Consider the following 10,177-nt stretch of genomic DNA (forward strand, 5'->3'; position numbering starts at 1 on the left):
TCCTTTCTTCCTTTCTCTTTCTTTCTTTCTTTCTTTCTTTCTTTCTTTCTTTCTTTCTTTCTTTCTTTCTTTCTTTCTTTCTTTCTTTCTTTCTTTCTTTCTTTCTTTCTTTCTTTCTTTCTTTTCTTCCTTTCTTCCTTTCTTCCTTTCTTCCTTTCTTTTCCTTTCTTCCTTTCTTCCTTTCTTCCTTTCTTCCTTTCTTCCTTTCTTCTTTCTTTCTTTCTTTCTTTCTTTCTTTCTTTCTTTCTTTCTTTCTTTCTTTCTTTCTTTCTTTCTTTCTTTCTTTCTTTCTTTCTTTCTTTCTTTCTTTCTTTCTTTCTTTCTTTCTTTCTTTCTTTCTTTCCTTCCTTCCTTCCTTCCTTCCTTCCTTCCTTCCTTCCTTCCTTCCTTCCTTCCTTCCTTCCTTCCTTCCTTCCTTCCTTCCTTCCTTCCTTCCTTCCTTCCTTCCTTCCTTCCTTCCTTCCTTCCTTCCTTCCTTCCTTCCTTCCTTCCTTCCTTCCTTCCTTCCTTCCTTCCTTCTTTTCTCTCTTTCTTTCTCTCTTTCTTTCTCTCTTTCTTTCTTTCTTAGGAAAGTCAACTATTGTGCAGAATAAAAGAATAAGAATGAGTTTGGAGAAAGACAGATTCCTGTGTAGTCAGAAACCTGAAAATTTTGTGTGGAAATTATGGACAGTATTACTGGCTATGATTTAGAAAGAAAATGAACACCAGGATTTGGAAAATAAGTTACCAGTCATATAGAAAAGGATTTACTTTACATCAAATAAAAGCTCTTTTGACCTTAAAAGGGTGAAGAATGGCTGAAAAGGAAGCAACAAATTGAAACATTTGATGGTGGTTATTTGTAAATATTAATTGATAGTTCAAACACTAATGGAATACTTCCTGATTACTTCACTTATTTTTATAGGAATTTTCTCTTCTAAGAAAACCTAAGAAAACCTAAATAGAAAATCAAATAGGGGTCTGGAGCACAAATCTAATGAGGAGCAACTGAGGGAATTGGGATTATTTTGCCTGGAGAAGAGGCAACTCATGGAGACCTTAAGGCTCACTTCAACTACCTGAAAGGAGTTGTAGCAAGGTGGGGATTGGCCTCTTCTCCCTAACCATAGGAGTAGAGGGATTGGGCTCAAGTTGCGCCAGGGAAGATTCAGGTTGGACTTTAGGAAAAATTTATTTTCCAAAAGAGTGGTCAGGTGCTGGAATGGGCTGCCAGGGAGGTGCCTGGAGGTCCTGGTTGTCCCTGGAGGTGTCCAATAAACACTTATTGTTGCACTAAGGGACATGGGGTAGTGGGGAAATATTAGTGGTTAGGTGGATAATTGGACTAGATGATTTTGGGGGTCTTTTCCAAACTTGGTAATTCTGTGATTTGATTCAAATTTAAAATTCATCACAAAAACTACCCCCTTAGGGTCATGAGACTCTTGATTGTTTTTGTAAGTCCCTTTGAAAGAACTGTAACAGCGAAATGCCTCACTCGACTATTAAGCATCCCAATGTGTCTATGCTTTGTAACCCTAGAATCAAATGAGATTTAGGTGAAACTCAGGTGAGTAACATGCTCACCTTTCAACAATGTTCATGGAGAAACTCTTTGTGACACCTTTTATTAATTCTCTAGTTTGAATACACTTGTCACAGTCTCTAGAGGAAGAGATTCCTAATCCGCTACATAATGAAAAGGGGCACACCTACACAGCACACCAATTTTAGAGTGCCAAACTGTTACCAGGAACCATAATATCTGCCCACAAAACCTACCTGCCAAATGTTTGTATCTCATAATTTTCTTTATTCAGGCTCCTCCTCAGAGTACTCTGCAGTGAAATTAGTTGAAATGACAGAGTGTTATCTGCAGACAACACAAAGTCACTACAGGGAAAAGTGTGTAAACACTCCTAAAAACGTTTAATAAAGTTAATCTCATGATCAATTTTCTCTCAGAAGTGCTCTTCTGTTCTGTTTAACAGTGACATTTTACTCATCATAACAGGGAGAGGATCATAATTGAGAAACAGAAAGTGGATCATAATTGAGAAACAGAAAGTGTATATTCAGTTTAAATTCAGTGGCTGTTCTCCTTGGTATTACAGGAAATACCTAGTTTTCACAAGGATATAAAAACAAGAATATGAGATCAAACTGAAAGGCCACTTAGCCTTGTATGTCAAACACTGAAAAACAGAAAATACTTATAGAATAATCAAAGAAGATAGCAGGTTTCCCTGAGTACTCCTCCAGCCTCTAGCATGCTGTTGCTTACTGACCAAGAACTTTTGGACTAGATAGAACTGAATATATTCTTTTTAATATATATATTTTTTCCTGGTACTGTCTGAATCCAAGCAAATTAATGGCAGCAAGTAATTTTATAGTTTAGCAATATAAAGGCAAATGCCCTTTGTTTTACATCCATTTTTGCCTATGGTTTGGTTTCATTTATTCCTCTTCGAGGGTTAATAAGTTTCATTCCTGTCTGGAAAGAAAGAATCACACTTTTCCCTGGCCAGTTACAGAACTCTGTCATACCTCAGCAGTCCCTTCTGGAGCATAAAGAGCTCAATATTTTTCTCAACATTTTGTTTGTTATTCAGGAAACATCAGTGAAACTGCCTATTCTACCCAAAATCTCTCATCATTCTGATTTCTCACTGGCAACAGCTAATGTTCTATCAATTTTAGCTCTATTTTCTTCTTGCATAGTCATTTAGCATCATTAAACTTTTCTAGGATTCTCCACGTGCGCTTTTCACCATTACTACCTGAGTAAGTTTTTATTAACACTAAATTTATAGGTTCACTATTTCTCATCATTATAGCTATGCTGATCTCCATGAGCCCCAATACAATCTGAATCTCTAAGCTTTGTAAAATTATTTTAGAAAAGCTTTATTACGTCTTGCCATCTGTTGTCTATCTTTTATGCAGTTCTTCATTTACACAGGATTTTGCTACTTACGATTTGCCACCTTGACTTCTTGTGGAGTATTTGATGGATGATTTTGCTGAATGATTTTTTCAAACTGAAGTGGCTTCATACACAGATTTCCTGTGTTCATTTTTGCTCACTTCTTAAAAGAAAACTCTGAGGCACAGCTTCCTTTGACAGAGGAGAGGATTTTATTAACTCTTCCCTAGTACTTACCCACATCCTTCAGTTATGCTAGAGGAAAGTTCACATCATCTCCCACTTTCAAATTAGCAAGGAAATTTTCTGAGTTCTATGCAACACTGATATCAGACTACTTGGCCCATACTTGCATATGGATCTAGAAGACTGGACATTCAAAAACACAGTCAACTTCCTAAAAAAATTAAGACCATTTCACAACTGGGATAAAGTTCCTTTCAAGCTATTTAAATGTTAGGTAAGAAGCAGAGAAAAAACATAAGTAGTCTCAAAGGCAATTCTTCATATTCTGAAATAAAATGGAATTACAAGTAATACGTTGATGTCATTAGGCTGTAGGACTGAGCTTCTTCATGCTGGCATAGAGATCTAAATGAATGTGATGAAACTAAACACAGGTGCTAAGTTGCTCTTGTGCCTTTGGCAAAAGTACTTTTCTTTTGAATAGAAGAATATCAAACACATATTCTTTCTCAGCATGCCACATTTCACTCATTACTGCAAAACAACAGGTAAGAAAATGAACCTTAACCTTTATACAGGTGGAGTCAAAATGTTCTTTAGAAAATAAGCCAGGATTTTGGAATAGCTGTTCAGTAGTTCAACTCAGCAGAAGACATGGTAGCTAACAGGAGATGATACCAATTTTTGCCACCTTATCAAAACTTTCCTAGTTTCATCTTACTGTAAGTTCCCTTTTCATGCATCCCTTTTTCCTTTTATTTGTGCAGTCCTTCCCTTTCAGATGTCAGCTGTTTACTTTGGCTGCAAAACTCTTGTACCTGCTTAAAAAGCTTAGGGATCCTTGCACTTTTTGATGAAATTTTTATGAATATCCATGACTATGTGTCTGTGTTATTTCAATGCCGAAATATATTAAAGTGCTGAAATTTCCAACTGAATTTGTTACACACTGCCTTGTAGCTGGGCCTCTCCGCTGCATTGTAGCCCCTTTCTTTCTTCCCTTCTACTTGCCATTGTGGACTGCAGCCCAGCAGAACCTACTGTTGTTAGAAACAAGCCCAGTATTGCCAATGATGCTGGTACAATTCCCAGAAAATTACCTGTCTCCAACAGGAAAAAAAAACTTTTGCAGATGTTTTCTGCAAAAACCTTTAGGAAAATTCTGCCTTCTGGTTCTATTATCAGCTCAAACTTATGATTTGTTTCTTCTGCATGCTTTCAGTTTCTTGTGGAACTATTATAATCATCATATGTCACTTATTTAAAATAGAAAAACATTATCTTAATCCACTGCCTATATAATTTTGTCTATTGATTAGACCAAATAGATTAATGGGTTAATAGACAGTAGATTAATGCTCTGCTGTTTTGATTTATCTCTAAGACTGAGTTTAAAAGATAAATGCTTCAGGGCTTTTCTGCATTGATTTTTAACACATTCTACCCCATATAGAATAAAACAAGCTAAAATATAACGACGTAGAATACTGTACAGCAACATTTACATAGTCTGGCTCAGAAGGAGAATTTTTTAATTAATAATTTGTTATAATGTTTTCCCAGACCCAATTTCAATTCCAAAAGTTTTTGAACACTTTTTTATTTTATCCTTTCTCTGATGATCTCCTATTGTCAGAAAGGATTTCAGGACTTTGTTTTACAATCAATCTTTTATGTAATTAAATGAGGATTTATCTAAATATGCTAACATTCTGACTGAACTGAAGAAATCCCTACCATGTACCGCAGTAGATGTTGCATATACTGATGTGGGTTAAAGGCCCAATAAAAATATCTTAATTCTTAAGATATTCTTAAGATATTTTCCTGTGCTTTGAGGACACAAGTATATAAAAGAATATTTGGCAAACTGTATTTATTCTCTGGATTTTGATCTGTACTTAAACAGGTTTATTTAGATTTTGTTTTCTATAATTTAGCACAGAAATCACAATCTAGACACTCAAATAAATTAAATTTCAGTAACTGCTCACAGCTCTCACAGAAGTAAGAATTATCTGTCTTTACCAACCATCGTAATATAGAATAAGTTCTTCCATTACAGATTTTGTAATTGAGCTTTTTATTTTTCAAAAAAGTAAATAAAATACGGAGAACAGCAAAATGCCAGTTCTCACCTCCACCTCCAATCTCCTTAACTCATATGTGTTAGTGAGCCTCACCTACAGATAATCAAAACCCAAACTGTGTTGGAGCACCTTCTCTATTTAGGTTCACACTGACAGTGAAAGAAAAATAATTCAGTTTTTGTTCCTGTATGTCTGCTTGGCCTTACTTCAGTGGTTTATTCATTACAGATATCAGGAAAATCATCATTTAAAGTGGGAGGTAAGGAAGTGCTGAGGTGGGAGGGAAGGAAAGGTAGGATTTGCAGTCAACATTCAGAGCTCTCATTTCAGTCCAACTCATATGTTGTTGAAGGTTTAACTTGAGAAATTAAGACAAGTGGTTTACACAATATGGAACATTGGAGTGTAATAATATTTAATGCTATTGAACAGTTCAGATAAGCCTCACCTTAAATAAACACAATAGGAAAATTTGAAAAAAGCAATGACTGTGACACAAGTGCCTGCTGCTCTTCATGAAAAAAGCAGATACTCTTGGAAGCTCTCATGGCATGAGAAAACAAATGTGCCAAATGTATCAAAATTCTGTTTGTTCTCTTGCCCCTCAGCAAAACACCAGGATTTTCAGTATATAAATATGCTTTATCTTATCAGATGTGGATGTAAGCTAATCAGTAATATGAATAGGCTTGTGATAATACATCTATGAATACAACTCTTTCATTAAGTACTTCTTGAAAGCAGCTTTGTTACTATTACATTTTTTTCCACACTCAAGCATAGCTCACACTGAATATGTTTGATTTCAGCTATTTTGTTTATAAGTTTCTTTTGGCATCTAGCCCTCAGCAACTCTGTAATTGTGCTTTCTAAATAGGACTATTTTAAATCACTTACACAGCTTGAAGTAACTGCTAATTTGGCCAGCAATTGCATGTGACAGATTTCTAATTGTTAGATGGATGACAAGATGCTAGAAATAAATGATGCATTAAAAAAAACCCAAACACTTAAGAAATCCTCCCTCACACTTAATGACTGAGGCAAGGTCAGTGCTGTCTGCCTTGTGATTAAGTGCTATCTTCCTTGTTTTGTTCACTTACCGACTTCTCTCTGCAGGGAAACTGTGACACTGAGAAATCAGCAGCAGAATATTTTTCTCTTAAGCAATGTTTTTAAGTTGGATTTCTTTCACTTGCTGTGTTTCAGACCGTTTCTAAACATAGCGAGTTCCTTAGGTGCTATTGAAAGACCTGAAACTCCAGAATATTTTCTTGCATTTTCAGCTAGATTATCAGCAGAAAATCGGGATTAGAAGAATCAGAAGTATAATCAATCAGAACAAAGCTGCCTGAAGAACATTTATGCTAATAGCTTCCTGCATTTATGTGATTTGAAAACTGTAGGAGAAGGAATTATTTGACAAGGACACTTAGAAGTGGCATCCAAAAATCATCTGAATAAAAAAAAAAAAAGATATAAATAATCTTCCATGGAAATGTACTGATCTCCAGAAAAATCACAGAAAGTAATTAGTACACACACACTTGAAATAAAAACATAATTTAAGTAAACATCTATACCTTTTTTAAGAACTGCTACGAAAACACTGATTTGTGTCCCTCCTTCATTCTTCAGGGTAAAGGATCTGATTGTTCCCCTCTGTTACATTCTCACAAGGTTCCACATGCAGCACTGCACTCTGCTTTGGGTTTCCAGCACAGGGGCAGGTAGCTACTGGAGCTGGTTCAGAGCAGGAACACGAAGATCATCAGAGGGCTGGAGCACCTCTTCTATGAAGACATGCTGAGAGAGCTGGGCTTGTTTAATCTGGAGAAGTCTCCAGGAAGGCCTTGTAGCAGTCTTCCAGTACGTAATGGAAGCCTTCAGACAAGATGGTAAGGGTCTCTTTACTATCAGAGAACATAGTGATCGAACAAGGGTAGTGGTTTTAGACTAAAAGAGGTTAGGACTGTATTTGATGCTAGGAAGAAACTGTTCGCTATGAGGCACTGAAATAGGCTGCCCAGAGAAATCGTACATGCCAAGTCAGTGGAGGTGTTCAAGGCCAGGTTAGATGAGGTTTTCATAGGATCATAGAATTGTAGAGGCTGGAAGGGACCTTGAGAGATCATTGAGTCCAAGCCCCCTGCCAAAGCAGGCTCCCTAGACCAGGTTGCACACATAGGCATCCTTGTGGGTTTTGGACATCTCCAGAGAAGGAGACTCCACAGCCTTTCTGGGCAGCCTGTTCCAGTGTTTCATCACCCTCACTGTGAAAAAGTTCTTACACACATCTGTGCAGAACTTCCTATGCTTCAATTTGTTGCCATTCCCCCTTGTCCTATTGCCTTGCACCACTGAAAAGAGTCTGGCCCGTCACTTTGCCTCCCACACCTTAGATATTTATAGACATTGATCCAATCCCCTCTGAGTCTTCTTTTCTCAAGGCTGAACAGACCCAATTCACTCAGCTTTTCCTCACAAAGAGATGTCCCTCTGAAGGACCCTTTCCAGGACAGTTTTGTACAACCTGAACTGGTAGGAACCGTATCTGTCTGTGGCAGAGAAGTGGAGACTTGATGACCTTAGAGACTCTTCCAACCCAAACCGTTCTATGATTTTATGAAATCAACTGTGAAGTTGATTTCTCTTCTGCATATAGTTTAGTATAGTATAGAGGTACACTGGCTTAAAATGATGATTTTCTCCCAAGAATTAAGTAAAAATAGTAGAATCCAATATTTAAAATGTAGTCTTAGAGTTATCCAAGTGCCGATAACATTTTGCAAAAATAGAATTTTCAACACAAATACTCTCAGTCACCAAGAATAATGAATAAGGCATTAGGAGTTAAGAGACTGATTGCTCTACAATAATAAAAATATATTTTTTTCTCCAGTGTTTTTTTTTTCCAATAGCTATAATTGCTAGAAACTTACTTTCTTTTTCAGAAAAGAGAGCTGAGATACTTACATCAACACTTATTAACTCTCTCTCTATATATTAACTCCATAAATGGGAGCTTAACAATGTCAAACATTGTAGGATCCAAAGTAAAATAATGAAATCATTGGGTAACACTGATTTAATTGAAGTCAGTTAACTGATATATTTTCATTGGTTTTCTGTTTCATATTTTCACAGTAATCTCTGTCTCTCTCTTTTTGCTTAATTTTTTATTTTCTTTGTAATTGTTAATATCTCTTTAGAATCTTTACTTTTCTCCCAATTTCCTTCCATATTTTAGTCGTGCTTGAGAACTGTTGGTCTATTTACTGTCTTGTCCCTTGAGGCTGTTCAGTCACCACTTAAGCCTCATTTTCTTTTAGTAACAACAGTTTCCTTTACCCTTTTACATACTCTTTGGAGCTGAAATTTGCCTCCCAGCTTTCCTACAATTGGGTATTGTTTTATGTGGAACAAAATGATTAAACATAAAAAGAGAAGCCAAGTATCTTTGAGTTATTGGCCTCTGAATAGTCATTTTTGGCACTTACTTATGTGTGACTTGTGCAATGTCAAGATCTGTTTCAATCCCAACGTTGCTTGCTCTTGACTTTCCGGTTTCACATCGGCTGCTGTTCTTCCCACAATTTCTGCCAGAGCCATTAGAGATTCCTGTGTAGTTCCAAGTCCTCACAAAGTGCAAAAAGCATTCTCATGACATTTTCTTCAGTAACTTCTCCATTTAACAAGCATCAGTGCCCATTACTGCTGTCCGGTAGGGGAGATAGTCTTTGAGCACAAGATACACACATTTCCATTTTCACATCTGCATTCTGACAATTATAATAATGCAAATGGCAGAGGATTTTGAACAAAAGTCATAATTTGGACTTCTCATTAATTAAAAAATCTGCATATTCCAGAAGGAATAGGAGAGGTTCAATGGGCTGTTTAAGCTTGTAAACTTTGAAAAAAAGAAAAGTGTTTATTCAAGTTCGAAAGAGGTTTAAATTCTTATTGCAGGTGAACTCACAGGGCAGCTTTTCTTCAAAGAAACAAGAATATTACTGCCACTTGTATATTTCCTTAAGGGAGATTTTATTTCGAACTGTAACGTACAGATATATGAATCTTAGAACACATATAAAAGTTTTAAAAACAGAAGATATAAAAAGTAAATTTTCACATTAAGATGTTTTGAGTATTCTCTGACAATAAACCTGGGACCTTATTTTTAAAAGAATGTGTTTTGAATTACTTCCTTCATTTAGAGTATGTCTACTGAATTGACTTTAGACATAAAATTTGGGAAGCAGAGCATGAGCTCATGAATTCAGATTACTATTCAAAAAAATCTGATTTTTCCCTCCCCACAATATTTTAATTAAGAAATAATCAGGTGTGGGTTTTTTTGTTGTTTTGTTTTTTTTTTAATCTGATGTTGCAGAAAAAGAAGGGCTTGTATGAATTCTTTGTAAAGTTTATGGCTTTAATTTCTGCACCTTCATCTGCTCTTAAATACATATTTTGTAAATCAAGAACTCATGGAAAAGGTGTTCTGAGAATGGATGTGCTTAAACACACACAGAGTATAGAATCATAGAATGACTTGGGTTGGAAGAGACCTTAAAGATCATTGAGATCCAACCCCCCTGCCACAGGCACATTTGCCAACCACTAGGCACCATCCAGCCTGGCCTTGAGTACCTCCAGGGATGAGGCATGTATAGTTTCTCCAGGCAGCCTGCTCCAGTACCTCACCATACCCTAAATAAAGAATTTCTTCCTAATATCTGATCTAAATCTCCCCTCTTTTAGTTTAAAGCCTTTCTCCATTGTCTTACCATTATCAGACTGTGTAAAAGTTGATCTTCCTCTATTTATATGCTCCCTTTAACTACTGGAAGGATGCAAAGAGGTCTTCCTGGAGCCTCCTCTTCTCTAGGACAAACAAGTTGAGCTTCCTCAGCATTTAGTCATAGAAGAGGTTCTCCAACCTTCTGATCATTTTTGTGGCCTCCTCTGGACCTGCTCCAGC

General features: G+C 36.4%; 1 long non-coding RNA gene across 1 annotated transcript; it reads right to left on the minus strand.

The window, feature by feature from the left end:
* Nucleotides 1-527: 527 nt before the first annotated feature.
* LOC128079588 (uncharacterized) lies at nucleotides 528-3,386 on the minus strand. Its single transcript, XR_008206220.1, has 3 exons — nucleotides 2,966-3,386; nucleotides 1,768-1,858; nucleotides 528-577 (listed from the first exon to the last, which is right to left on the minus strand). It is a non-coding gene; the product is annotated as an uncharacterized LOC128079588 (long non-coding RNA).
* Nucleotides 3,387-10,177: the final 6,791 nt, after the last annotated feature.

The sequence above is a fragment of the Tympanuchus pallidicinctus genome, unplaced genomic scaffold (assembly GCF_026119805.1).
Source record: "Tympanuchus pallidicinctus isolate F22 unplaced genomic scaffold, pur_lepc_1.0 scaffold19, whole genome shotgun sequence".
Taxonomy (NCBI): Eukaryota; Metazoa; Chordata; class Aves; order Galliformes; family Phasianidae; genus Tympanuchus; species Tympanuchus pallidicinctus.